Below are 26,838 nucleotides of genomic sequence, written 5' to 3' on the forward strand. Positions count from 1 at the left end.
CTCAGGAATCCCTTAGCCACACATCTCATGGCATAGCTCATGGAAATCCCTGTATCTCACAGAATAATCTCAGGGTTGAAGGCCTTCTTATAGCTGCCCACCTTCTTTTCACTGCTGGATGCTGTCCTCACTGGCCAGCAGTTTGGCAACATCAGAACCACAAACGGTAGCCCCAGGGATGACCCCAGATCTCAGTTCTTTGAGTAGGTCTGTATGGATCGATGCAGTGCTGAAGCTGACTCCCAGCACTGTTCCTCTCTGGTACATAGACTGGTTTTGGAGATGTTTCAGGTGTTGGCAAAAGCATGGCTGTGTGTGAGTGTCGATTTCATTTCTTGCCATGCAGAGCAGAGCCCTTCTGAAAGCTTTCCAGAGAGCACTGGTGTTCTTTGTGGATCAGAGTAGTAATATCAGTCTGGGCTGGGAAGCAGGGCACCAGTTGTCAGGGTGTCTGCAGGGAGGGAGGTTTAAAAGGATGAAGAGAAATAATTGTTCTTCTGTACTTACATCTGGGTTTAGAAGACATGAAATGTTCCCAGTAGATGTTTCTGGTAGAAGCAGAATTTGTCTTCTAAGATGGTCCTTCACTGAGGGAAGAAAGCAAGAGGATTGGAGGTGAATGTGGCTGGGAAGTGTGTAATGTGAGGTCATGTTAAAGGCAGTGCATTTAGAACAAAGGATGCGATGACAAATGGTTTGAAGGAGTAATCTGTATGATATCCATTCCTCCTGTTGCTAGGAGTGATTCCTGAGAGCTGGCCAGCACTCTTCATCTCTCTCTCTTTTTTAGTTAAACAGCAAAAATTTCTCTCATGGAAACAGCTGTAGGGCTATCCCAGCTAGCTGGTTTATTCTGCAACAAGGTTTTACCCTTCTGAAATGAAAACCAAGTGCTTAAAAAATGAGAAGGAGGAGATGGAAAAAGTTCTGTATGAGGACCAGCTCCTAAAGGAAAGTTAATCTTTCCAGATCGTGGTCATTTTGGAAGTCACACTGCCACCATGTCCCAGGGTAAGTGACTGGAAATGGGGAGATGAAAAAATGTTGGGAAGAGCTGTTCCTAGCTCTATGGGGATAGCAGGAAATCAGAAGAGATATTTTGAAGGGAAGCAATGTCTGTGCTCAAGCCTTTACTCTCTGGACTTTTCTTTAAACAGAAACATGCTCTGCATTTGCTGTGAGCAAAAAAGAAGGCTGGAATGTTGGGTTTTGTGCTGGATTAGTTCTTAGTGGTGGTACTAGCAGAAGAAAAAAAGGTTAATTATTCATGAGCTGAGTAGAAACCCATTTTTAATGGGACTGCAGAGAGATATTTTAAAGCATGTAAGGCTTCACTAGAATTTAGATTTACCATTATAATTTCCTTGGGTTCCCAGCATTTAAGTGGGTTTTATATGGTCTAATCCAATATCTGCAGAAGCCAGTGATAGCTTTTAATTTATTTTAACTGATGTTATATTGGGCTTTCACTGATGAGAAGTCATTTCAGAACTATCATAGCTGCTAAAAGGTCAGCCCAGTTCTCTGACACAAAGTTCTAGGCTATGGTTTCTTATGAGTATCAAATTAGCTACTTCATTCCCAAATGTCTTCATATTGCTTTGATGCAGACGTATTTTGTAGACTCTGAAAGCAAACATGTTCCTACTTATTTTTAGAAGGACTAAATACCTTTCTTTAGCTACTGCACAGGGGAAAAAAGAGAGACATTATCTTCCAAAAAGCTATGTTCTTGTTCTCAAAATGTAGGTTTGCTGAGTAACAGTACTTTATCCCAGCCTTTGCTTTCTGTTTTCTAATAATTTATAATTACTAGAATCACAAACAAATACTGGGTAAGTCGTTGTTCAGGGATATCATTCTTGATGCAATATCCCTCAGCTTAATCCTGTACAGTTTTTCCTTAGCAAACTCCCTTAAGCAAGCCACATCTAATGTAGTCCTTTTGTAGCCCTATTAATTCTCAGCCTATGGATTTAGGACTCCAGCAGCAGAACCTGAATTCCCTGCCCACCACCACAGCTGTTAATAACCAGGGGAAAAAAGGCTTGGTGCTAAAAATGTCGTAACCCCCTTTGTTGGACCCAAACATCAGTTTCCCAGAGAACTATGATGAAAACAGCATACAGATACAGATATCAGTTTTCCAGCTAGCCCAAAGTCTGAGCTCATTGCACCTGTGTTGTTCAGAGCCCCCCATTATCCAAGTGATAAATGCTTTGGGTAAGTCTCCAAGGTGATCTCAGAAAGTGGATTCCTCTGCCATAAATAAATCCTTTATGAGAACAGCGCTGCCATGGGCTCTCTGGAGGTCAGCTGATTGCATGGACCTGAGCAGCTCGTTGCTGTGGAGTAGCATGGATTGTTGGGATGAGCATGGAAATCGCAGGGTAATCTCTGAGTGCTGTGAATATGGGAGACTGCTAACGGGAGCCTGGAGGAGCTTTTCCTGTCCCTCAGCACAGTGACTGGCAATGCTCCAAAGCCTGTGTGGTGTGAGAAATTCCTCCACCCGTTCCTACTCTTTCTTCCTTCAGGGCTGCCCTGCTTGTCTATTGCAGCCACAGAGAAAGTTGACATGGAAAGGGACACACTGCTGGGTGACTAAGTCTGCAGCAAACCTCTGAATCTGTATGTGTCTCTCAGAGTTAAAAGAAACTGTTGCTCCCTGATTATTTTCCCAAACGCTATTCCTACTAACTGTTGTCCATGTTAGCAGGGCACTGCCTCGTCTCCTCTCAGAAGAACTGTGAATTTGCAAATTGGCAGACTTGCAGATTCAAGGGTAGTCTCAGGGACTGATGCTGGGCCACTGAGGTTTGGATGGAGACTCTACTCCTGCATTAAGCAGCAAGAGGAAGGCTACAGCTTCCCAGCCCTGCACCTACCTGGAGAGAGAGGGGGGGAGTACACAGTAGCATTTCCAAGGAATGTTTTGTACTTTGAACAATTTATCTAAGGGTCTGAAAGGATTTAATAACTGTGAACTAATTAAACGTACTAATTAACCCAGTGTTTAATCTCAGCTCTTCGTTAGCTTTCTGTGCTGCTGAAGCAGAGACGTAGTCCTATATATCCAGCCACTTTGGTTAATAGTGATTCCTCTGCACATGGTGCAGGCACTGAGCTGCTAAGGTGATGAGAGGAACACGAAAGCCTACATACAGGAGAAAATTAGAGGGGCGAAGCAGCCCTGTGTGACTAACAATCCTGAGATTTTTTCCATGAAGAGGATATTGACAGCCTAATTTGTTTCCTCTCCCCATTATCACTGATTTGTTCTCGTTGATGCTGCTGTTTTGCTAAGGGAGATGGAAACAATCAACTTCTGGGCACATGATGACAAAATGTCTGTGTTATTCCTTTGTCCTATCCTTGTCACCATGGCTCCAAGCTGCTCTGCTGCAACCAGGAGGAGAACACTGCTTACTTTCACCTCTCATGGTGCGTCCCCTTGGGCTTGCCTTTCCATGAGGGTTTATAGTGATGCTACTGGTAGTATTTTTGTGTAGAACCCATACAGCCAACTCTTGAATCCCTGTGAGCTGTTTCCTCAGTGCCACAGAAGAAATGGCATCTGAAATGAATGTCCAGCTCAATCCAGAAGTAGATCAGGAGCAATGTGACTTTCTTGCTTCCAGGGCTAAATAATTCTCCTGGCTCTGGACCTGTGGGAGATCCTGGAGTGGGCTGGTGGACATGGTGGAACCAGGAGATGGTGTGCTCTACAGCAGAAACAGAGACAGAGGACTTAGAAGATTGAAAATCCTCATACTCATGAGGGCCATCATCCCAAGATGCACTCCTTGTGGATATAGTATTTAGTGGGGGACATCTGAAATCCTGTCAATGCTTCTTCTCACAGCTGGCCTGAAAACTATGTCTGGGAAGACACCATGAGCCCCAGATTGCCCAATCAAGGGCAGAATAATTGCCCCAGGAACACTATTTAAACCAGCAGCTTCAGTTTGTTCTGAGCTGTAACTTCATCTCCGCACTGTTTACTTATTACTACTCACATAAATGGGGGATGGAGGTGAGCTTCTTTCAGGTTCACAACCTCAGCTTGGAGTCACGATTCCTTTAGGAGCTACTCACTTAGAAGTGTCTGGAAATGAGTCTGTGTGAGCAAAGGGTCATTAAATTAGCTGAGAAAACAGGCTGCAGTGAGGGAATGCGGCAGTTACCTTCCTTAGAAATCACCAGGGGAAAGCTAGGCACAGATCTGTATTGGAGATGTCTTAGGAGAATGAATCAGACCTGCCAGGATATGGGGGGAGGGGAGAGATGACCCACTGGGGACATTTTTTCTGAACAGAACAAGCAAACAATTTTACGAGACCGACAATCCCCCAGTGTCTCCTTGTGCAGCCCTATGCAGCCGGCGGAGGAAATTGGTAACTGTACCCAGCAAGCCTGTTTTTAATTAACAAATAATTATCTACAAATTGCTGTAATTATTGCCTTGGATTCCAGAGGACAGGGACGTTAGTGCGAGATGAGCACAGTTTCCTTGCGAGTGAAATATTTTCTCTGCCTTATCTACAGAGCCCTGCTGCTGTGAGGTTTGGGGACTCGGCAGTGCTTTCCTTTGGAGAAAGTGATAAAACAGCTCGGGCTGTCTGGATGGGGAAGCACACTGGAAAAGGCACCAAAGGAAGGACAGTTTCTTACATTTATCAGGTTGTCTGTCCTCATACTGGAGTGGTTTGGGGGATGCCAATTAAGACATAAACCTCATCAATGAGTGCCAGGAGGAGGGTACTTGCATGTCCATGAGCCAACAGAGCAAAATGAGCATTGTCATTTGTGATCTTTCAATGAGGAAAGGATAAATCCAGCTTTGGAAAAAGATTTTAAAAAAAAAGTGTTAATTCAGATCAAATGGAAGGTGTGGAGTTTCCCTGAGCCTTGAGCACTGAATGATGCTGGTCTGGGGAGAGTGCATCACTGGCCATGACCTTCCTGATCACATTTTGGAGTGAGGGCGCACAGAACCCTTCCACCTCTTTTTCTTCAGGTTCTGCTGCCAAACCTCATGGTGGATATCCACAACAGCCACTTTTTCACAGTTACAAAGAATCTCTCCCATGGTAGCCTAAGTACTAACACAGAGATGTTTATTGTCCTGCAGGGCTTACACCCTTTCAACAAGTCTAATGGGGAAAATCCACTCCAGTTTGCAGGAAAGGCACTGAAGGATAGCAGTACATCCTGGCTGGATGGGCACAGCCTGCTGAAGAGCTCCTGAGCCCAGACTTCAGCCCTGTTTGGTGTGTTTAATCTTGAAATTCTGATGCTTCCCAAGAAACTTAAGACTTTTCTTCTGTCACTTCTAACTGAATCCCCACAATAATGCACTCACTACCAGTATTTCCATGACAGCCCCTGCTTCAAGCAAACTGGGTGATTTTTATTATTCATCCATGGCATATTTACCAGAGGTGAGCTGCCTGTACCATATGCTGCTGTGAAATGTTGCCTTTGCTTTTGCTACTGTGCACTGTGTCTTCTCCATGCAGATACTTCCCATTTGGGGTGGGGGGGCTCTGCAGCACCTTCCAAGGTGGTGTGCATTGCCAACTCTTTCCAGCATCCCTTTGGCAGTAAGAAAACCCCATCTCAGTGAAAAGATGTGGCTCCGTGCTGTGGAGGAAGGGAAAAGAACAGGGCAAGCTGAGACCTTGGCCCTGCCCTCACCCTCATCTTGCTTCTACCAGTGGGACAGCATAAAAGCCCTTAATCCTGCTCAAAAATATCCCACTTTGCCAGAAAAGACAGAAATGACAGCTGGTTCTCTCCTACTTTATGGGGTAGCAGGAGGAATTAGTTTGGATATATGAACCCTCCTGATGCCCAGTATGGTCTCCAGTGTTGCCCAGTCTCAAGGAGCTTCATGCTCTTCAGACCCCTCTTCAGAGGTTTAAGCTCCCAACATGAGCTCATCCTTTCAGGGCTGACACTGGGACTTCATCTGGCACAGAAAGCCATTTCTCAATCATTTCAGGGCTTCTTGTCAAGCTTTGTTTGCTGATCATGTGAGTGAAAAATTGCCCACTGTGAGAGCCGGATCTTTGCCCTTAATGTGCTGCCCTAAATGCTGGGTCCTTGTTGAGCCTCAGTGATGCTCCTGCCTTGTTCAAGGCATGGCAGTGGCTCAAATATGTGACTCTAACAGGAAAACAAAGAAAAATACACCATGTTTTGGTGTTAGGATCAAAAAGTGTTTGTTTGGGTTTTTTTCTTAATGTCTATCATATCCCACGCACTAGGGACTTTAAATAAATGGTTCCTAATGAATGGAAATAGTTCATGGACAAAGAAGCTGTCATGAGGAATGATTGATTGTACTTAATATTTTATTTTCAACATTTGAAAGAAAATCTCTGAAATATCCTTTGGCTGGTCTGTGAACCTAATGGAGTGATTCATAGAGATACAGAAGGAACAGAGGGATTGTTACCAGCAGAGCGGGACAGTGTCAGTTGTGTTTCCTACACACTTTTGCAACACGTCTGGAAAATACTGTGGGGGAAAGGCAAACAAAGGCAAAATTCAGGTTCAGTTGCTTCAGGCCTGCTGACAAGAGAAAACCTATGGTTTTCTTACCACTTTACATCCATAATATTTAAAAAACAGAGAGAGAAAGTCAGCTCTTTGTTGGTGAAACATGAGTTTTCTTTCAAATTGGAATGTCTGCAGGCTATTGTCCCCAGCATCACTGTGGTGTTCTGTACCCACAAACTTCAATGCCTCTGGAGTGTTCCCACAGGAAACTAGTATCCTGTTGTTTTACTGGGCTGCACTGGTGAAACAACTTGTCCTAAATCACACAAAAGGTCAAAGTCACGCATGGGATTTGAACTCTGACCTTCTGATGTCTCCTTCTATGTATGCACCATCAGCTCTTATTTTGCTCATGCCTCATTTCACTCCAAATAGTTTTTCATGCCATCAACCTCTCCCAGCTGCCGAAGATGCTCTTTGCTGCCTCCATTGTGTCCCTACAGGAGACATGTCCCCATGCAGGACATTTTTCCGAGGGGCTGGAGGAAATCATTGCTACGTGTGAAGGAAGAGACCACGTCATGGTCTCTTCTCAAAGTCAGTTGCTTTGAGGGCTGCTTAGTTGGAGTTTTTTGCCTTGCAAAATCAACAAAAATGAGGATAGGAACAACAAGATTTCAGGAGAAGTTCTGACCTGTTCTCCAGGTGAGAGTCATCTTCCATTTAAGGGACAGCAGTCATCTGCCTAAGTCTAGAGTGCTGCCATGCAGGTGTCTGCATTGGAGATGTTCCCACTCCCTTCACAGCTGTTGGAGACAAATAAGCTCCTCTAGAGATGCCCTATCCTGAAGTACACATCTAAAAGAGCCTAGGTGTGTGCCCACAGGAGTGGTTGTGATGGCACCCTTGGGTGGTGAAGCCTCTGTGGCTGGATATATATACTCATTAGAGCTTTTTCGGCTGCAGGCGATCCTTGAGGAGTTAGATCCACCCTGGAATGTGAGAAAGAGAGATCTTAATAATATCTCTAGTGGCTTTGCATGTGCAGGTGCGACCTCACTGCCGATAGTGAGCTTCAGGTGTTCAAAATGCCCAGTTTTTTTCTTCCAAGGCACAGCTTGCACTGGCATCTCTTTCATCTCGATTTTCCTTCTATTTCGGTTACTTCTTCCCTTTTGTCACTAGATGACAGCAGAGGACACACATCAAGGACTGCCCTGAATCCAGGGCATGCACCACTTCTGTACCAGGCAGTTCATGGTTGGGTCCCCCAAGGCATTCTGATGACTTTTAATAACTCTTTACCTACTTATTTATCTGGAAGATTATGTACAAATGCTGTATTTAAGTCAAATATTCGGCTTTTTGGGCAGAGTTACTTGAGTGCATTTTCCTGCTTCATTGCTTCCATTGTCACCATCCTATTTTTTCTCTCACTTGATGACTTTTGTTTTACACTTGGCTTGTACTCTCCAAATCCATCTTATTTAATCCAACAGGAGCCCTCTCAGGTATAAGCAACTGGACCACACTCCAACAACTTGCTTCTGTATAACACTGCCAGACATAGAGCTGAGCTCCCAAGAGATAGGTGGTTCCTGGAGGGGAGATTTCTGTGATAACTGGAAATTGGCACCTAAATATGAGCATAAATACTTTAGACAGGATGGATAAATGCATGGATGGATAGATGGGTTTTAACATGCACAGTAATTACTTCTTGGTGGAATATGGGTCAGATAACTGACATAGTTAGCTAAAGGGTGAAATGGATTATTTTTTTTTTTTAATTACTTACTTGTAAATTATTCTGTTATGAGGAATACCCTCGCCAGCTAACAAGATAGAAAAGGTATAGATTTTTGACACATGAGTCAACCAAATGAGTGATTTCTGTACCTGGGGTGATATGAAGGAGGCTGATTCAGGCTGTGGTCTAGCAGAGAGCTCTGCATGAGCACATGGGCCTTGTCTGATGATTAAACGAACCAGGTCTCTGATCTGTACAAAGGTATTCTGTGGGGAAGGTATGATCTATGTTCCTAGGAAAGGCCAGGACACTTTAGGAGACATTCTGCTTGATTTATTCATAGTTTCATAGGAGATTCTGTGACAATATTTCACAAGGAGGATTTTCATTACAAAATTCTCAAACCTACATCCTACCAGCAATCTTCAGTGCCTGCAGCTCTTGGGTATGGTCCAGGATTTTGTTCTTGTCAAAATGAGAGCAGAGGAGATACTGAGACCATTTGAATCTTTCAGATATTGCAGAACTAGAAAATGTATCTCAAGCTTCTTGTCAGTGACTAGAAGCTTACACATTGTTTCTTACAGAGGTTGTGGTTATTGCCTTTGTTTTACCTGCAGTGTAATTTATAATCTCAAAGGCAGTGATAACCTGCAGATACTGGGAGTCCTTCATAAGCAGTCCTGCTCCTATTGACTTGAACCCTGCAGGATCACAGCCCTAAGGAGCTGTTGTAGTGCATCATGATGGAAAAACTAAAGCAGCCAGCATTTTCATTTCTGATCAGTCAGTCTCCATCTCACAGCTGGATGAAGGACAGAAGAGGATATTGTCTCTTTGGTGTCAAGCTCTAGTTGTTCCTAGTAGATGGAACTTTTTAGGGAATAATACTTCCCAGTTCATTGTGACTGGGAGGGGAGGGAAGGAGGGAGAGGGTGGGGAGAGGGATGGCATGGACATTCTGAGAAATATATTTAGGCTTCTGCAGCAGTAGGTGAAATATTCATAAACAACCATGCAAATTCCTCGTTTCCACTGACATTACTGATGTCACATGCTTCATCCACAGATTCGGCACCTGCCCTGTCCCCAGGCTCAGGTGGTGGCTGATGGGTCACCGGGACAGTCTGCCTGTGTTTGGGAGCATGCCCATCACCCGCAGAGGACCTTGAACACCACTTGACATGTCCCAGAGCATGAAGCAGTTCCTATGTGAACCAGCTAGGATCTGTCCATCTGTTTCATGTCCTGTTTTAAAAACTGTGAATCAAGGTAAAATCCAGCCTGGAGGTGACAAGTATCTAGGTCATCCTGGCCATGTCCACAGCTGGCAGGGTGGAAAGGGAGGGGAGGGGGGTGGCACTTACTGATGAATCAGAGCTGAAAGCAGCCCTTTAGAGACACTGGTACAGGCTGAATGTTATAGATCAGCTACTACTGACCTAAAATATTCACCTTGAGGTTCAAAGGATGACTTCTAGGCCTTGTTACTGCAGTTTGGGAACTAAAAGTGGTCCTGAAAAGCCCTCACAGGCTGATCCTCTGGAGAAACAGCCTGCAGTTAGTCAGCTACGTGTCTGTGGTGCCAATCGAGCTTTTAAATCTGGAAGCATCTGCCCCAGCAGTGATTTGATTTTATGCAATGAGTCTCATGCTACCGTATTGCTAAGCATGTCACTAAATCCTTGCACATCAAAGGAACAAGTAAATCAAGCAAAACTGCATAAGCCACTCTACATTCAGTTTTGGAAAAAGGTGTTTAGACAACCCTGGAGGCTGCAGTCCTCTAGCTAGCAACAAAACTCACATAAGCCCAGAAGCAGTGCAGTTTTTCCTGCACCACCAGGCAAACAGCTTGCAGCTAAGGTTGGATTAGGAACTGGCCTGGAGTAAAGTGGTCTAGAGTTCTAGTCCTGAATTTGATTATAATTTTCCAGGTGGATTAAGACATTATAGTTAACCTTTTTGTGTTTCTGAGTCCATATTTTCCCCCTCATCTTCCATGGGGAAGACGAGGGTTAATTAGATAAGGCTGTTTAGTGGACATGAAAAAGCTTTGCAATTGTTAAAGATTCAGATTTACCCTTTGCTAAGACAGCTTGTTGGAGTTCCTGGTATTAGTATCATAGTGCAGGATTTGTCTACAACGTTACTGTTAATATTACTTATTTGTACTCCTGATCATACAAGAACTGATGCCTTTTGCTGCTTTGCAGGCTTCAGTAGAAAAAAAGAAAGGGTAACTTCACAAGCTCAGCAGCTGTTCTTACATCCTGAGGCCACATTCCAACACAAGAGCTGTCATTCTGCAGCACACACTGAGGGAGAAATCCCTGGGACAGGTCACTCATTTGGATCTGATGGGTGACAAGGGTGGACAGACTGCTTGAAGGCTGGGTAGAGGCCACCATGGGCTGTAGGGGAGAGGATGCTGTGGTGGAGAGGATGCAGTGCAGAAGTTGATGTGGCTGAGTGATGGGGTGAACGTGTCACCCCAGTGACATCAGTGCTGCCTGCACTGATGATGGAGGCCCAAGGGCTGGCTTAGACTGGATGCCCACTACAACACGATTTGCATTCAGTCAGCGAAGGTCTAAGGCTCATTGCACTGCCCAGATGGCAGCACTTAGTGCATTACAGAGGCTATGGGGGTCCTGGGACATCTGAAAGAAGGTTGGGAAGTCCAATACAGAATGTATGAGACACCTATACAGTCCTGGAGGATGGGCAGAATACCAGAACAATTCAAATGCACTGACCAGATATGTGTGGGCAGGCAAATAGAACTTCAAGTCAATACACCCCATGGATAACAGGGAATGGTTCAGCCTGTAGGGAAGCAGACACCTACACCTGCATGGCTCAGTTGCTCTCTCAATTCCACAAGTGCCCCAAGGAGCTCTTCAGATACTTCAGCAGAAACTCACACGTGTGGCTCATATAAACACTGCACGTAGACACCAATATGTAGGGATTAAACCAAGCTCTGGGCTCCTCCTAAATCAGATCCTCCAGCAGCAATGCTGGGATCCTATACAGTAGAAAGGAGGGATCCACACTGGAGGGTGACCATACCTCCATAGTGCAAGGAGGTAAGAGCAGAGTTCTCAGGGGGTTTATTCTTGCCCTGAGATGGGTTCTCATTTGAGACTTCCCAAGTCAGGAGAGTTAGGGAATGCCTGATATCTCCTGTCCAGAGCCCTTTGTAATGTAATTCCCTAGACCTCTTCCTGCCCGAAGTCCTCTCTATCAAAAATCTTATTCAGAAACTCAAGGCTTCTACCCAAATATCCCAAATCTCTTGTCCCATACCAACTCTTTGCTTTTTCTTGCCATAGCACACTGTTCATTGTGCCTGTCCCACAATAAATGGACTACAGTCATCAATATCATTTAACGTAGGCAAAGTGAAACCCAGTTAAAATGACTTTTGGCCAGTCCTGGATTAGAACATGTTGAAGTTTATAGACCACCATCCCCCCACAGAGCATTGCACAAGAAACAAATGGAACATGTCTCCTGGGGATCTTTTTCTCTAGAGGATCCAGATGCTTTCAAGGCGCCTGGTAACAGTACAAAATAGTCTGCTATTAAAATTCAAAAGCAAGTAAAATAGCCCTTCCCTGCAGGCTTTCTTTCTATGAGGCATTTCTGATGAGAATCCAGAGTCTCTGCAGAGGCCTGGCATATGAAATACAAATTATATAGCTAGCATTCCCCTCTTTAGAAGTGACTGTGTGAAGCACAAAATCCCTTTGCAATTCACACTCATGATGAGAGGCAGCTCCTTATGTTCAGACCGCTCCTCTCAGCATGCCTTGGGCTGAAGGCTTGCAAGGTAGCCCAGGAGCTACCTGCCTTTCCTGGGGTCATCCCAGCTCAGGGGACAGTAATCTCCTACATCCTTCAGAGCACAGTGGAGGGGCCACAGACAGAACCACCCTCCTGCTTTCTCCAGCCCCTAGAAACACACCTGGGCTGCATTTGTCCTTCTATCCCCATCTCTGGAGCCTTCCTGCTGATATTGGAAAGGGCATGTGTACAACTACATATTTTGGGCTATTTTGTCATGGGGATAGGTTAAAATGAGTCATGGTCTTTTTCACGAATGACTTGTGCAGCAGAGTTTTTCCACACAGTGAGCCATTATGAACCCATAGGTGGAGAAGATAATTATGGCTGGTGTAAAGCTGTGCCTAATTTCCCACTCCATTAAGGGGAGACAATAACTCCCTTTCCTCGTGGAGGTGTGTGATGATTTAATCACAAGGCGAGCTCTGTATTTATAGATTTTAAAGACACCGCTATGATTTTGTAGTCCTGGCTCCTGCATAACAAAGCTCAAAGCACATCAGCCATGAATGTCTGTGTCGAATTCATAATTTTGAGTTTGTAGCACATTTCTTAGAAAGATATTCATGTGACCAGTCTGAAAGTATGTGTGCCAAGTTACGAACCCCATTCTCTATCCTAACTTATGCACAGCATTGTATTTTCCATTTATGAATTCAGCTTGGGAGTAGAGTCTCAGTTTTGTGCTTGTCCTGGGGTACAATGCAAAAATGTGTATTCTATCACCATCTGTTAAAATGTAGGAGGGGTGGTGATCCTTATCTCTGTGGGAGATATCCTCTGCTGCTGTGCCATCTGATAAGATCGGGGATGATCATCGTTATCTATTCACAACCCATCCCTCCTCCAGAAGATATATTCTGTTAATGGGCCATTAAGTCCTATTGTGTGACTGATAAGATTACATCATCCCACTGGGAGATGCCCCAGCCAGGGGGAGAAGCCAAGCCTTTCCTACCTAGATAAAAAACTGGGGTTTGGGACCCGAGGGCAGACCTTTCTACTGGATCCCAGAGGAAAGTCGGACCTTTTCCACATCATCGCTGGATCTTCGGAGGAAAACTGCACCTTCTACAGGAGCACTGCTTCAATAGAACCACATCCGTCATCCAGGAGGACTGCAGCCACCATTTATAGGGACTGCTACCAACACCCTGACTGACAGGGTGTCAGGTTGTATTTCTGACTGTGTTGGTGGTTGTTTCTTTTATATTATTGCATGTATTTTATTTTTTCTCTTTTCTCCTATTAAATTGTATTACTGACTTGGAGTCTCGCACTGGTTTTACTTTCAAACCAACACAGTGCTATTTGTTGGTTTTGTACTTTCCCCCCCATTCACTGCAAGAGTGAAAAAAAGTCAGCCTGCCAGTGCCCTGATCAAAGAAAGAATCTGCCACATTGCTGAGAGATCATCACTGAGAAATTGTGGATAAAACCATGTGTTCCTTTCACCAGCTGAATGATATGGCAGAAAATTATCTTCCTTGGGCTATGAATGGCAGAAGGAATTATTACTCTTTGCAGCTGGGTAGGTCTATGCGTTTAGCCCTTCTAATTCATAGTTTGCTTTATGTTCATGTACCACATTACAAAGCACAAAGGTTTTATTTTGCATTTTTTCCAAGAAAGTAAAGATAATCTTTGCATGATGTCCTCATGAATTAGCATAATTCTGACTGGGATCTCTTTGTAGGTACATATAAGGATGGATCAAAATGAAATTTATAGGAGAGGTATGCCCACATCCCCATGAGTCCAGTTTAACAAACACAAGAATACACTTGGTGAAAGAACTGAATTCAATTCTCTTCAATTAAAATGGTTTTCATATGGTGAAGACCCTAATTGTTTTGAGAAATCAGTTTAACTTGCTGTATTTCAAAGGAAGTTCAGTTTTGTTTTTTGATTACTTGACAGGCAGCACTGAGTTTGTTGTTCCCCATCACAGAATTTTGCTCTTGCAAAAGCATTGCCCCACAAGAGCTAATGCAACCTAAGTTACTTTTCTTATGCTGTTGAATGTGGGATCACCATCACAAATTTGAGGGCATTTTGCTCCCCTACTCAACATGGAAGGAAGGGATGTGCTTCCTGATGGCACACATGGAGAAAATGAACCTCTGACTAGCTGTGAGAAGATTTGGGGTTCAGAAGATAAGCAAGTCACATGCAAGTAGGCTAATCTGAAGACAGAGGTGCTGGTTGACCTCTATAATGCCAAGAAGTTCTGGCCCAGGGGCACAGCATCCTTGAAAGTCTTCAGTTAATGAAGAATTGTAGATCTCTTGTTCTTTCTAAAGGTGGCATGACGCAATAAAAAAATTCCCATGCCAAATGTTTGTGTTTTTTCTCTCACCTGCTGATCATTGTGTCCTCTAAAGAGTGAAACTGAGAGCAGATTGGCTTAGTGAGGTGGCAGCCAGGGAGAAGGTGAGAAGTCTGAATGCAGAGTGTTATGCCTGGAAGGAAGACTGAGATGAAAGAGCTGTGCTGAAGTATCTGACCAGGGACACCCAGCCAGGAGGACCATCTTGAATCCAAACCAAAAAAGATGTGAGGGGATTTACCAACGCTTTTTTGCAGGATATAATTTTTTTATCTGCTTCTGGTGACCTTCCTGAAGTCACCCACACACCATACACAGCAGGATCATCACTAGCCAAGAAAAGCTCCTACCAGTGCTCTCTCTTGGCACTGCCAGTGAGGGAGTTGCTTGGATTCTCTGCACTCAGGTTGCTTCTCCTTCCTCTCTTCAAGGCAAGGAGCCATGGCTCTCCTTTACTCATAAAAAGACCATCTGGCTGATCATTGCTGAGGAGAGAGGCAGCCAAACAGAGCCAGGGGTAAAGTGTAGATGTGCATTAAAAACCCCAAATTTCATGTTCTCTTTACCTGCTTGATTAACATGACCATTAACAGGAACAGCACCTGCCTGAATTTTTTTGTGGGAGGCTGGGAAGGTCCCAGGCCATGGAAAGGTGACCAGTTTTCAGGAAAGAAGAGCCTGGTGATAACAGTCTCTCTTCTGTGCCTGGTAAAATCATGGAGTTTATTCTGGGAGGTACCACAATAACACTGGAGAGACAATGCAGTCATTAGTCATAGCCAGGCCATGAGTGTTTAGTACTGGTGACCAGACGAGGATAAATGAATTCACGTGCTCTGGTGTGGTGACTCTGGCCTCTGTATGCATGAAACCATGTCCCCAGCCCATACAGTACATCCAGAGCATATTAAATTGTGTCCTTTGCCTACTGAGGAGAGAGACGAGGACACTTCAGGCATAATTGGACCTGGCACACAGCAGGACTGGGGAAAACGCTTCACAAATCTTTATTTGCAACAGGAAGTGGCCAGTGGTGGACTCAGTGCAGAGCTTGAATGGGTGCATTCTTCACTGGATGAAAAATGGCTGGAGGGCTGGGTCACAGTGACTGATTAGGTGACAGGGCAGAACCACCACTGTCTTGCAGAGCCACCTGTGATGTCACTGGTGAATAATTGGCTGATTTGGTATGAATGAACACCTGGCTTCTGCTGTTTCTGGCCACCATATGTTATTGTTCCTTTTTCCAAGGCAAGAACGTGGTCCAACAGGGACAACCTGCTTACTCAGGTTACACGGAGTATCTGCTTACACAGATACTGTGTTCCTGATCCCCACCTATTTTCCACTAGTAGTCAGCTGGAAGGCAATATTAGGACATCCCAGCACTGATAACAGCAATAAAATTCCGATTTCATTTGGTATAGAAAGGATGTACTCCTTTGAGGACCTGCATGCCATAAGAGGTGGAGCAATAAAAGCAATAAAGGCATTGAAGCAAAGATGGAAGAGAAGGTTATGAGACAGCTGGACATTTTTATGGAGAAAAGTAGAATTAAAGGATATGGTGATTAATCAGCTAGGTGGGGCTGAGAATCCCAGAAGCCAGAGAGGCAGATTAGAGGTGAGAGAGTTTTTTCTTGTTTACTAGTTCCCTAAATCCCTTGTAATACCTGAGGGAATATGTTCCTCATGGAAAAATATTTTACACAACTTCATGGATGAGCCTGAAATGGCCAGAGCTTTGGCTCACAGGTGTGGGCATGGCTGATAGTAGAAATACCTCACTGTCCTGTCCCATCTCTTGTCCAAGAGTGTGGTACCATTGCTGTGCCTTTGGGTTGTAGATGCTGACTTGGCAATTGAAAAGTCATCTTTTTGTTTTTTGCTCCACTCATCAGCATCCTTAGGCTTCCTTCCTCACTCCAGCCCCTCCCGTACCTTAATGTGTGCTTGAAAACACACACCAAGCAGTTTCAAAGTAATGTTGAAACTCGAGAGCAATACTTTTGGCATTTCATAAGGATCTAGAATATTTGACCTATTTTCCTCCATCCTGGTTTAACCCAGCCAGGGACTCAGCTGCTTGTTCTTTTGCCCCAGGTAGGATGGGGGAGAGAATCAGAAGGGTGAAAGTGAGAAAACTCATGGGTTGAGATAAAGACAGCTTCATAGGAAAAGCAAAATGTGCATGCAAGCAGAGCAAAACAAGGAATCATTCACTGCTTCCCATGGGCAGGCAAGTCTTCAGGAATCCTCAGGAATGCAGGGCTACAACCCATGTAACAGTGACCTGTGAAGACAAATCCATCACTATGAATGTCCTCCACTTCCTCCTTTCTCCAGCAGGACACCATATGCTCTGGGATATCCCTTGGGTCATTTGGGGTCAGCTGTCCCAGCTGTGTCCCCTCCCAACCCCCCGTGCACCCCCAGCCCCCTCGCTGGTGGGGTTGGTGAGGAGCAGGAGAGGCCTTGGCTCTGTGTGAGCCCTGCTCAGCAATAGTGAACCCACCCCTGTGTTATCAACACTGCTTCCAGCACAAACCCAAAACACAGCCCCGTACCAGCTACTACGAACAAAATTAACTCTACCCCAGCCAAAACCAGCATATCCTCCCACTTGGTTATTTCTCTCCTTTTAATAAATCAAACAAAACTGTAGGAGCACTGCATTTCATCTTGTCTGAACTGTTATATCTAATCTCCTGAGTGGGTGGGGTTGGTTTGTGTGCAGGGGAACAGCTCAGAGCCTGAAAACATGAGAGATGACTCTTTTAAGCTTTTCTGATTCCACAGAAAGTTGCCAGATAGCATTTTAATTAGGATCTATCAAAACCAATCAGGAAAAGAAGAAGGTTTGTCAAGTTGTTAGCAGTCGCTAAGCTTTTTAGAGTTTGTAGGATGGGGTTTTTTTGCCTTGTGCACAAATTTATTCATCCTAACAATTTTACAGCTCTGCTCCCTTGCTTACAGCACATCTCTCTGCATGAGAAACCTCTTCTATCATCTTTGCCGCTAGCTCCATTGGTAATTTTCCTGCTGGGATGGACAGGAGCGCTCAGGCATTGCCAAGGTAGAGATTAGATTTTCGCTTTGCAATTTGGAGTTTTTTTTCCCTGGTGCTAAAAACATTTTCCTTGTGTGTTGATAATGCCATTATTTCTGTTTCATCTGCAAAGTAAGTTTGGAACTCAAAGATCCTCAGTATTCACTTAGCAATGTGAAACATAAGCATGATAAATAATCATATTATATAGCCTACTAGGGAAAAAAGGAGAAAACAGCACAATCTTAAAATTAAAGCATTTTCTTCAGCAGATTTTAGTGGAAAAAGGTTTTTTTCCACCCATTTGTAATTCCACAATGTGGTTCACATTTTCTCTGGAATTCTTTGCTCTGTTTGTTGTGTTTTTAGAGACTTTGGTCAATGGGGAGTGAGTCAAATACTGGAAGTTGGGATCATCTTGAAGTGTTTTGCTGGATCAGAGATTTCATTATCAAGATACTGGTCACACCATCTTTGACATCCGGGAATATTTCTTGTTCAAAAAGACAGTTTAAAATAAAATTGTTCACTTTCGTGTCTAATATGGCCACTGAAGGAAAATATATGACAGCTGGAGGCTGTAAAAACAGGGTAGGATCACTGAACACATCTGGAAATACTTTAATTACTGCACATTCAACTTTGAAATATTTGGTTCCTATGTAAACACAAAACTAGTAATTAAAGTACAAGACTTAACTCATGTGGATTGCCATCTTTTAACTACTGGTTTGGAGAAGGGAGGGGAAGAAAAGGGGTAATTTTACCTTTGTAGATTTGAAGGCCAGAGGGCCCGTTAGATGTGACCAGCTGTGTAACAGACTGGTGAATTCCACCCCATTGCTCCTCTTTTGAGCCCAGACCCTTGTGTCCACCACAGCATATTTTCCTGAAAGTTAATTTTGGTAGAAGAAAATCAAGAAATGATGCTACATATCGGACAGATACTTATTAAATGAGTTTTAAGAAAGCATAAAGTTAATTAAAAGCTTTTCAAATCCTTTTTTGAAGCAATCTGAGTATGTATGACATTTAAATTTGATTTGCAATAAACCACTTACAAAAAGCCATAGTTTTATCTGTAATTAATTATATATTTAACTGAAGATGTGTTAATAAAAAAATAATGGAGCCCTAAAGGATATGCAATCAAAAATCGGTCAACTTGGTAAATTATTCTGAGGAATTGCTTCAAATAAGGTTAAATTTGCTGACTTACTATGAAACTTTGCACAGTTGGCTCAAGATGATAAATTAACTGCACTGTAAAAGTAAAACTGCTTTAAATATATATTTTATTCCATGGAGATGAGTGGGGATTTTTATACAGTATTAGGGAGGGCCTCATTTTCTGGTCACCATTTTGGGTCAGCAAGTCTTTCCTGTCTGTGTGAAGGCACAGTGCATGCCTCAGCCCTCTGCAGTGTGCTGGGCTCTGTGAAACCAGTGCCAAACTGCAGGTGATGTTATTGCAAAGCATTGCCTTGCCTGTCTTGAAATGCTGCACACCTTGACTCTTCTGGGTTTGCTTCTGTGCTCAAAGGGCATCTCTCTGCTGTGCTGGTGGAAGCTGCACGAAATGCCCTCATCAGGGTACTCATGACCAAGCTTGACTGAAGGCAAACTCAAGGTGGGCAAAGCCAAATTGGCATTATGGACATAAAACCAGCAAAACTTGTATGAGTCAGTTTGTCCTTGGAAAGACAGGACTCAACAAGACCAGGAGCCTGGCTTGATGTCCCAGTTCTGTTCTGTGGTTCCAGAAGAGGTGGGAAAACCTGTAAAAACACCCTGACTTTTTGAGTTTCTCCTCTGCCTGCTTTTTTCCCCCCTTTCTGAGAGCTAATGTAGAAAACATAAAAATTTGGGGAAATGCAGAAAATGTGCTGTATGTGAAATATAGCATTCAGAATGAAACCTGGACATTTTTAGAGTAAGTATTATATTATTGCTACTGCACTTCTACCTTTTACTAATAAATATTCCCAGTGATATAAATATAGATCAAATGGTATAGTATTAACAGCAATGATTTCCACAGTTTTTAGACTTTACTACTTGTACTTCACAGTACTTTGTTATACTGAATTATAGTGAATATATAGATAACAAAGCCTTTTTCCCAGATCTTTCCTCCTGAATGGTGAAGATTTTCTTCTATGTCTGCAAAACAATATAAGAGGATGCAACCTTTCTCTTTTTTTTGCAAGTCAAAAATATTGATGCTTTTTATTTTCAAGTCTGTAATTTCCCTACCTATTTTATCAGTATTTATAAAGATAAAACATGTGCAGGCACTTTTGTATGCAGCGCTATTGTATGTGTGGAGTGTATTTGTCACTATTGGGAAGTAAAGAATTTAATAGCACCACCAAAATGTTTATGTCACATGTAATGATAAAGAATACATTGTTTATTAGATATTAAAAAAGATTGAAAAAGATTTTAAATTCCAGATATCCATTAATTTATTTCTCAAACATTCCACTGAAATTTCAGATAAATATATCTATGGTGTTACTTACCTTATTGAAATCAAATTTCCTGCTGCAAAGGCTAAAAAATTGATCAGCGACTTGCCACAAGGTGATGGAAAGCACCAGGAGGTAATTATAGGTTATAGCTAAGAGGAAAAGGGGCTTTAGAGAAAGGACTAAAATGCAAACTGCACTGGGCTGCCAAAGAAGCAAACGGGAGGTGCAGAAGACACAAACAACAGGAGACATTTGGTGATGCCCATGGGTAGATCTTCCTTTACATCTGCCAAGACTTTACCTTTCAGGGCCTAATCTCACACAACAGGTTTTCTCAAAGGATAAACATGGGGCTACTGTGGAATGCCAGCCTCTTCCTCCAGATTCCAGGGGTGGCAGATTCACTTGAGTATTATCAGGAAAGGATTTTCATATTGCAGAATGTCATTGTGTGTTGCATGGCAGGGGAGCAGAGGAGTTTTTGCAGCTCCTCTTGTACAGTGTCTTGAGGTCTCTCTGGCTTGTGTGGTACAAAATTGTTGTTAAAGTGTAGGATTGTAAAGTGATGCACTCAGAAAAAAACCCCAGTTCTAATTGTACCTATACAGAGAGGCTCTGAGGTGACTGTCACCTCTCATGGCTGAGATGGTCATAAAAATTTCAAAAGAAAGCAGCACCTCGATGAACAAGAGCTGTCAAAAAATCCCCAAATTGCATCTTAGGAACTGTTAGGAAAACAATACAGATCAAACCACAAGATACCATCGTGCTGTTGTACAAAACTCTCAACGAGATTTTGTGCAGTTCTGCTTCCCCTGTCTCAAAACCTATCTACTAGAAGTGGGAATGGCAGAAAGGAGAATAGCAAAGATAAGGAAAGATATGGCTTGGTTTCTGTACATACAACTGAGGAGACAGGAATCTATAAAATCGTGAGTGACAAGGAGAAGCTAAACAGGGAATAGCTAATTGTGGTTTCCAATGAAAAAATCATTGCACTGGAATGATGGGAGTATATTACTGCTTAAAATGAACTTAAAAGGAGCCATGTTCCCAAGATGCACAAGGTTTTATTTCTTTCCACAGCGAGGAAGTGAAGTGCTGAAATGCTTGCCATAGAATATTGCTGGTGCAAAAAATTGGGGTTAAAAAGGGTATGGTCCAGCTAGACCTTTAGTCTGCCCTGACAAGGCATTTCTTATGTGAACCTGGAATCTGGTGAAAAATTCTTGTGTATTGGACTTACAGACCTTGAATTTATCTGTGCAAGAGTGTGTGGTACTAGGGTTTTTGACGAGAAATTTTATGTATTGATTCAAATCTTGTGGCAAAAACCTGACTTTGGTTACTGTATATCCAAAGCACTGAAGGGACTGACTGTTGTCACTCCTGTAATAGAGGATGCAATTCCAAAGTCAGTTGTAGGATTTGAAGTAGAGAATAAACCAAGAAAACCACTACTGATAACAGATACACTCCTGAGAGTATTTCATGAGGCTGTACTTGAAAATGATACAGGGAACAGTATAATGCATGCATGTTTGACCAAAAAGAATTATCCAGTTTCAACGTGGAATAAATTTACAGAAGCTGCAGCTGAATGTGACACATCACTGAAAGCCATGGTTGTGATTGTGCACCGGCCAGGGAATCACATGTGTAACCAATAATTCCAGTTCCACCTGAAGTGTTGAAGTGGCAATTCATGACAAGCCATGAGGACAACCTCATTGGCTTCAGAGGTGCTACATTATTTGAAATGCTTCAGAAAAATACAGGAAGTGTAAGTGGATGTACTTTGAAGAGCCTAAAGAAGGGTGTAAAAAGAACTATTCAGAGCAAAAAAATGCAAAGTGAACACGGACAAGATCTTGAAATGTGTGAAATGTGCTGAAAACTGCAGTGAAACAAAAACTTGTGCTAATAAATCAGGACTTGAAGCCGTGGACCACATGTACATGACACAAGAGTGACTATTTCTCAGCTTTAGCATACTCATCCTAACACTAATTGCTTTAGTGGAAAAACTAGCACCAAATCCATCATCAGTCATGTTAGTCTGATATTTGCCAGATGTAGGATCCCAGCAATAATTAAAAGCAAAAAGAACCCTCTGGTTCAATAGACAAGACTTCAAACGATTTGTAGTTGCTCCTGAGTTTAAATTTCTCCCTGCCTTGAGCCATACAAAAAATGTGATAGAGGATATCAGCAAAGGTAGGTGTCTGCACAGTGGACCCCAAAATCTGGTGAGGAGGACCCAGGGGTTCAAGACCCTGCAGCTGGTGTACTCATTGTTACCACAGAGGACCAGGGAGATACAAACTCCGGAGGAAGATTTGTGGAAGAATCAGAGTGCACTTGCAAACCATTCTGAGTAAGAGGAATAGGGTTATGAAACCTGTCAAAATAGCCCTAAAAGTAAAGGAAAAAATGAGAAAGTTGCAGAGCTGTAAAAGAATGAGCAGAGGGACAGAGATGGATGGGCCTCTTAGAAGAGCAGCCAGCACACACAGTGCTTCTGGAAGCTCCTGAGAGACCGACTGAGTGCTGTTAAAACAGTTAAAATGGAGCTGAATGTGTATTTTATTTCCTAAGTGCTGTAATACAAATTGCAATGTGAGCTAATTTACGGCTGAAAAACAGGGAGTTGTGTTATGAGGATATTGATTTCCAGGACAAAAAACAAGGTGATACTGACCAGAGATGCCCGAAAAGGAACCAGCAGGCTTCTGGAGTCAGTTAAATGTCATTACTATGACTTGACTTTTCTACTGCATGTTCAGCTCAGGCTGCCATCCTGATGGGAACCTGAGCTAGTGTCTCGATTCTTCCTCCATGAAAACCATGGACAAAACCTTTCCCTTCGAGTGTCCCAGGCTGGTGACAGAACAGGATACAGCCTCTGGCTTCTTGTCTTCTGTTTGCAAGTCATGTAACTTGACTTTGAGTGTCTCAAGTTGAAGTGTTGCCAGTTGTTCTACCTTTAAAACAACCAGAGGACAGAAATAGGCTGCTCATGTGGTCTCCCCTTGCATCTTTCTGCTATGACTTGATGCTGAGCTCCATGGGGACTAGAAGACTTCCCAGGAATTCATGTTGGAGGCAGACATAACGTGGCAGAATGATATGGACAAGGTCAGGCCCACAAGACACAAATTATGAATTCTTGAAATAGAGTAATACCTTGTTTAGTGAGATAAGTCCTCTTATATTCATCTGGAGGAGTTCAGCCTGTGTAAGATCCACCATCTGTGGATCTTCACTTGTCTACAACCAGGTGTTACTCACCTCCTTGCTATTCACCCCTGGACAAAGTGTTCTTCAAATGCAAAATACATCCCATTATTCAAGGAAAAAGCCTGAGTATGCTCATCTCTGCACCTTCCTACCCCAAAATATTGCTGCAATAATAAGAGTTCAGCACACCCCATGCACCATTAGATCTGCATGGGTACCTGGCTTCAGCACCATCAATATTCAGTCCATCAATGTGCAAATCTTACTCTGTTTTGCTGAAACTCCCAACCAAAAGAAGGGCAGATGATGCTCCTAGCTGGACTGTACAGATGATTGGAAATAAGAGCTTCTGAAATAGCTTCTTGATTGAGAATATGTGTCTCATTAATCTTTTAAACAGAGCAGCGTGAGCTGAGCACAAAAAGATAATGGAGCTCCCAACAGCATCCTTGCCTCTGCCCTTAGGACAAGGGTAGCAGTGCTTGGGCCTGATTAAAAAGTCATTTAGTTAGAGATGGTATTCCCTGGAGGTGCCTAAAATACCACAGGCTATGTTCACTGAAGGACATAACTGCCCTGCAGGTACTGGATCCAAAATAGAGATCCCCCTTCTGTCCTGCTTGGCTGCTTCTCTTTCTGGAGGTAGCTGTGTTCTTTGCAAACCTTTTTTTTTGCCACTTAACCTTCCCTAACACCCCAAATCTGACCCTGGCCTAAAGGTCTCCAGTATTACAGGTAATAAGTGTGAGCTAAGGCTGAGCTATGATATGGACTATGTATATCTGGCTTGTGCTGGATTTGGTCCACTCTGAGCTCCACACAGGGCTGAAGGAATAGAGGATCCCTACCTCCACCACGTGGTGCTTGGAGCACCTCTCCTGAAGAAGAAAGACTAATTTGATTCCTCTTGCAGCAGGTTCTGCATTTGGATTCATGGCTGTCATCATCCATTGTCCCAGGTGTCTTGCTAAGCTTGTTTTATGAGGGGCATGGCAACACATGGCCCAAGCAAAAATGTTGTTTATTCTGCACTGAGAGAGTTCCCAGTGAGAAAAGGAGCTCAGAGCTCTTGGATCTGTTTCAGCCAACACTTCTCTTTTGCATCTCAGTCTTTACAGCTGAGACCCCAAGGTCATCCCTCTTCAGATGATTCTGGACTCTTCATAACTTCTGGCTTCTATGTTTCAACTGTTGCAGTAATTTTTTTCACCAGGTAAAATCAGGAGAAGTGGGATTATCCCCAGCTACATATCATCCAAAACACAGGTGTCTGGAATCGCCATGGGGGTGCCCAGATTTGGGCAGAGGCAGGGCAGAAGCTGGGTTGCCCACAGCTTGGATGAGTACTACCACAGCTGTGTCACAGCTGTGAGAGGGACACAGCAGCAGCCCAGACTGTAAATGCAAGGAGGGCTTGGCTATGGTCCTGAGAATGCTTAACTCCCTGGTGTAGGTAATCCATTAAAGGTGTTTGGTGGGTTTTTTTTTCCCTTCTCATCCTGTTAGAAGGCCAGGAGCATTTCTGAACCACTTGCTCATCTCATGAATATTTAAGACTTTCCTTTGGCTATAACCTCCAGTGGAGGCACTGCCAATGGCTCACAGGAGTCTTGGCAAACCAGAAGATTTGCTTTTCATTACCATTTGTACTAGTGATTCATGTTATCTTTGGCTGGCTGGTTCATTGATGTTCCTCCATTTCCTCAGGTCCTTGAACTCTGTAGCCCAAATATGGTATATACATGAAATTATTAACTGCTGCTGTTGCTTCTCCTTCACATGAATTCGGACACTAACACTTCACAAAGTAGTATGGAGCAAACAAAACCAGATTAGAAGAATTACTGAAGCTTTTCCTCTCTTATTTTTTGAAGTGTGGTTTAGCAAAATCAATTCTAATCTCTTTTAAAAAATGATGCCAGTAGCAAAGTCTTTCTGAACTTTAATGACTATTTCCCAAATATGACTGGGAAACTCCTGCTATTTTCAGTTGAATAGGAAGTTTTACAGGTTTTTGTGAAAATAGATGAAATATTCTGATCATAAACAGCAAGTGATAAAATAAGGATCTTCTAAACCAGACTGAAAACTGACTGCTCTGCAGTGCAGCCAAGAGGCTATTGTTTGATGAAGGTTGCCTGCAGTGCAAGTCTGCTGGGCTATCATTTCTTAAATCATAGTGGTTTGCTCAATTTTCTTTTGAGGGAAGAGAAGGGAACGTGTAAAATTAATGTCAGCAGACCCCTAGTCTCCACCAGCAGAATGGGTTGTAAAGTGCATCTTTGCCATTCTCCATCTCCCCTCCAGAGATGGAGGATATTCTTCTCCCTCTATTGGTTGCTGGAAAACCAGTTTATTTTGCAATTTATCACCAGTTTTGAGGGGTTTTGCTCTTCCTTTTATTTTTATCACCCGGTGATGCCACATTGCAAAAAAATAACATTGTCTCTTCGAGGCACTGTGGGGAAAATCTCAGTGGCCCGTGGGTATTTGTACACATGAACTTGTTTGCCATTCTTCAGGGCTCTGCTCATTACCACCATGAGGCATTTTATCCAAAATGATTTATTTCTTAAAACGGCCTCTTACAGGAATTCAGTCCCCAACATGGCTCTGAATTTGCCAATGGCATCAGTTACAGATTGGGCCACACTTCCAGTTCATTGTCCCTTTGTGAGCCCTGAATGAACCCAGGAGTAGCTGGAGAGCATAGATAAATTTATCCCTGGTAGATAAATTTAAGTGTGATGGAAGACCTGCATTCAAGTTATATTGCAGCACAGAGGGATGAGCTTGAATGGAAAGGAGGAAAGCAAAGTCCAGACAGAAATACTAGATCAAATTCTGCAGGTAATGAGGATTTACACTCCCAGAGGATTTACATCCACTGTAGGCACAGCTCAACCCAGGTGCAGTAGCGTGTGGTTCTACATCAGAGTCAAGACATCATCTGTGCTCCTCAGGAGTTTCTCCACTCATTTCAGTGGGGTTTAGATCATCATGGATTTAGAACTTTATCTTTTCCAGTTCTGATAGAGCTCATCTGTAGACTCTTAACATGCTCCTTGGGGAAGGTGTCTTCCTTCCCTTTGTCTTTTCATTCATGACCCTTCCAGCTTTCTGCCCAACTCCTTTTCCCCAGGCTGGGAATATCATTGTGCAGGAGAAGGGCAGCTTGGGACACGTTGGCTGAATGTGACTGAAACTTGCCAGATTCAGAAAGAACATTCATGGATATTTCTCACTCAAGCCACAGTCAGTGAAATGATTAAAAATCTCCTCAGATTTCTTACATTATACTATTTTTTAACCAGTTGGAAGGCCACTACACTTTGGGAATTCTCATCAGAAATTTCAAATCCTATAAAAAAATGTAGAGCAAACAAAAAAAAAAATCCTGCAACTTTTGGGGATATTCTCCTCCTTCTGTACCTCCAGTTGCCTTGGGATTTGTGTTCCCATCCCTGCGTTGAAGAAAACCTCAGCACCAATTTAATGCCACTGAAAAGACCTTGACACTGGAGGAAAGTCATACTCAGGAAAGGGTCATAAAGGCAAGAGAAGAGACCACAGCTTGATCTCTTTACAGTTCATCTTTTCTTTTGTAAAAGCCTCATTTCAAAGGATCATAGAATGC

General features: G+C 43.2%; 1 long non-coding RNA gene across 3 annotated transcripts in view; it reads left to right on the plus strand.

Annotated features, from left to right (window-relative positions):
* The first annotated feature begins 763 nt into the window (after window positions 1–763).
* Window positions 764–26,838, plus strand: part of LOC148224722 (uncharacterized) — a 50,250-nt gene continuing 24,175 nt past the window's right edge. For 2 of the 3 annotated variants that reach the window (XR_015801299.1, XR_015801301.1), the window contains exons 1-2: window positions 764–1,011; window positions 17,415–17,514. This is a non-coding gene — a long non-coding RNA (uncharacterized LOC148224722). The remainder of the gene's footprint in view (window positions 1,012–17,414; window positions 17,515–26,838) is intronic. The other variant, XR_015801300.1, reaches the window with a different exon arrangement.

Source organism: Sturnus vulgaris, chromosome 2, assembly GCF_052056855.1.
Source record: "Sturnus vulgaris isolate bStuVul1 chromosome 2, bStuVul1.hap1, whole genome shotgun sequence".
Classification (NCBI taxonomy): Eukaryota; Metazoa; Chordata; class Aves; order Passeriformes; family Sturnidae; genus Sturnus; species Sturnus vulgaris.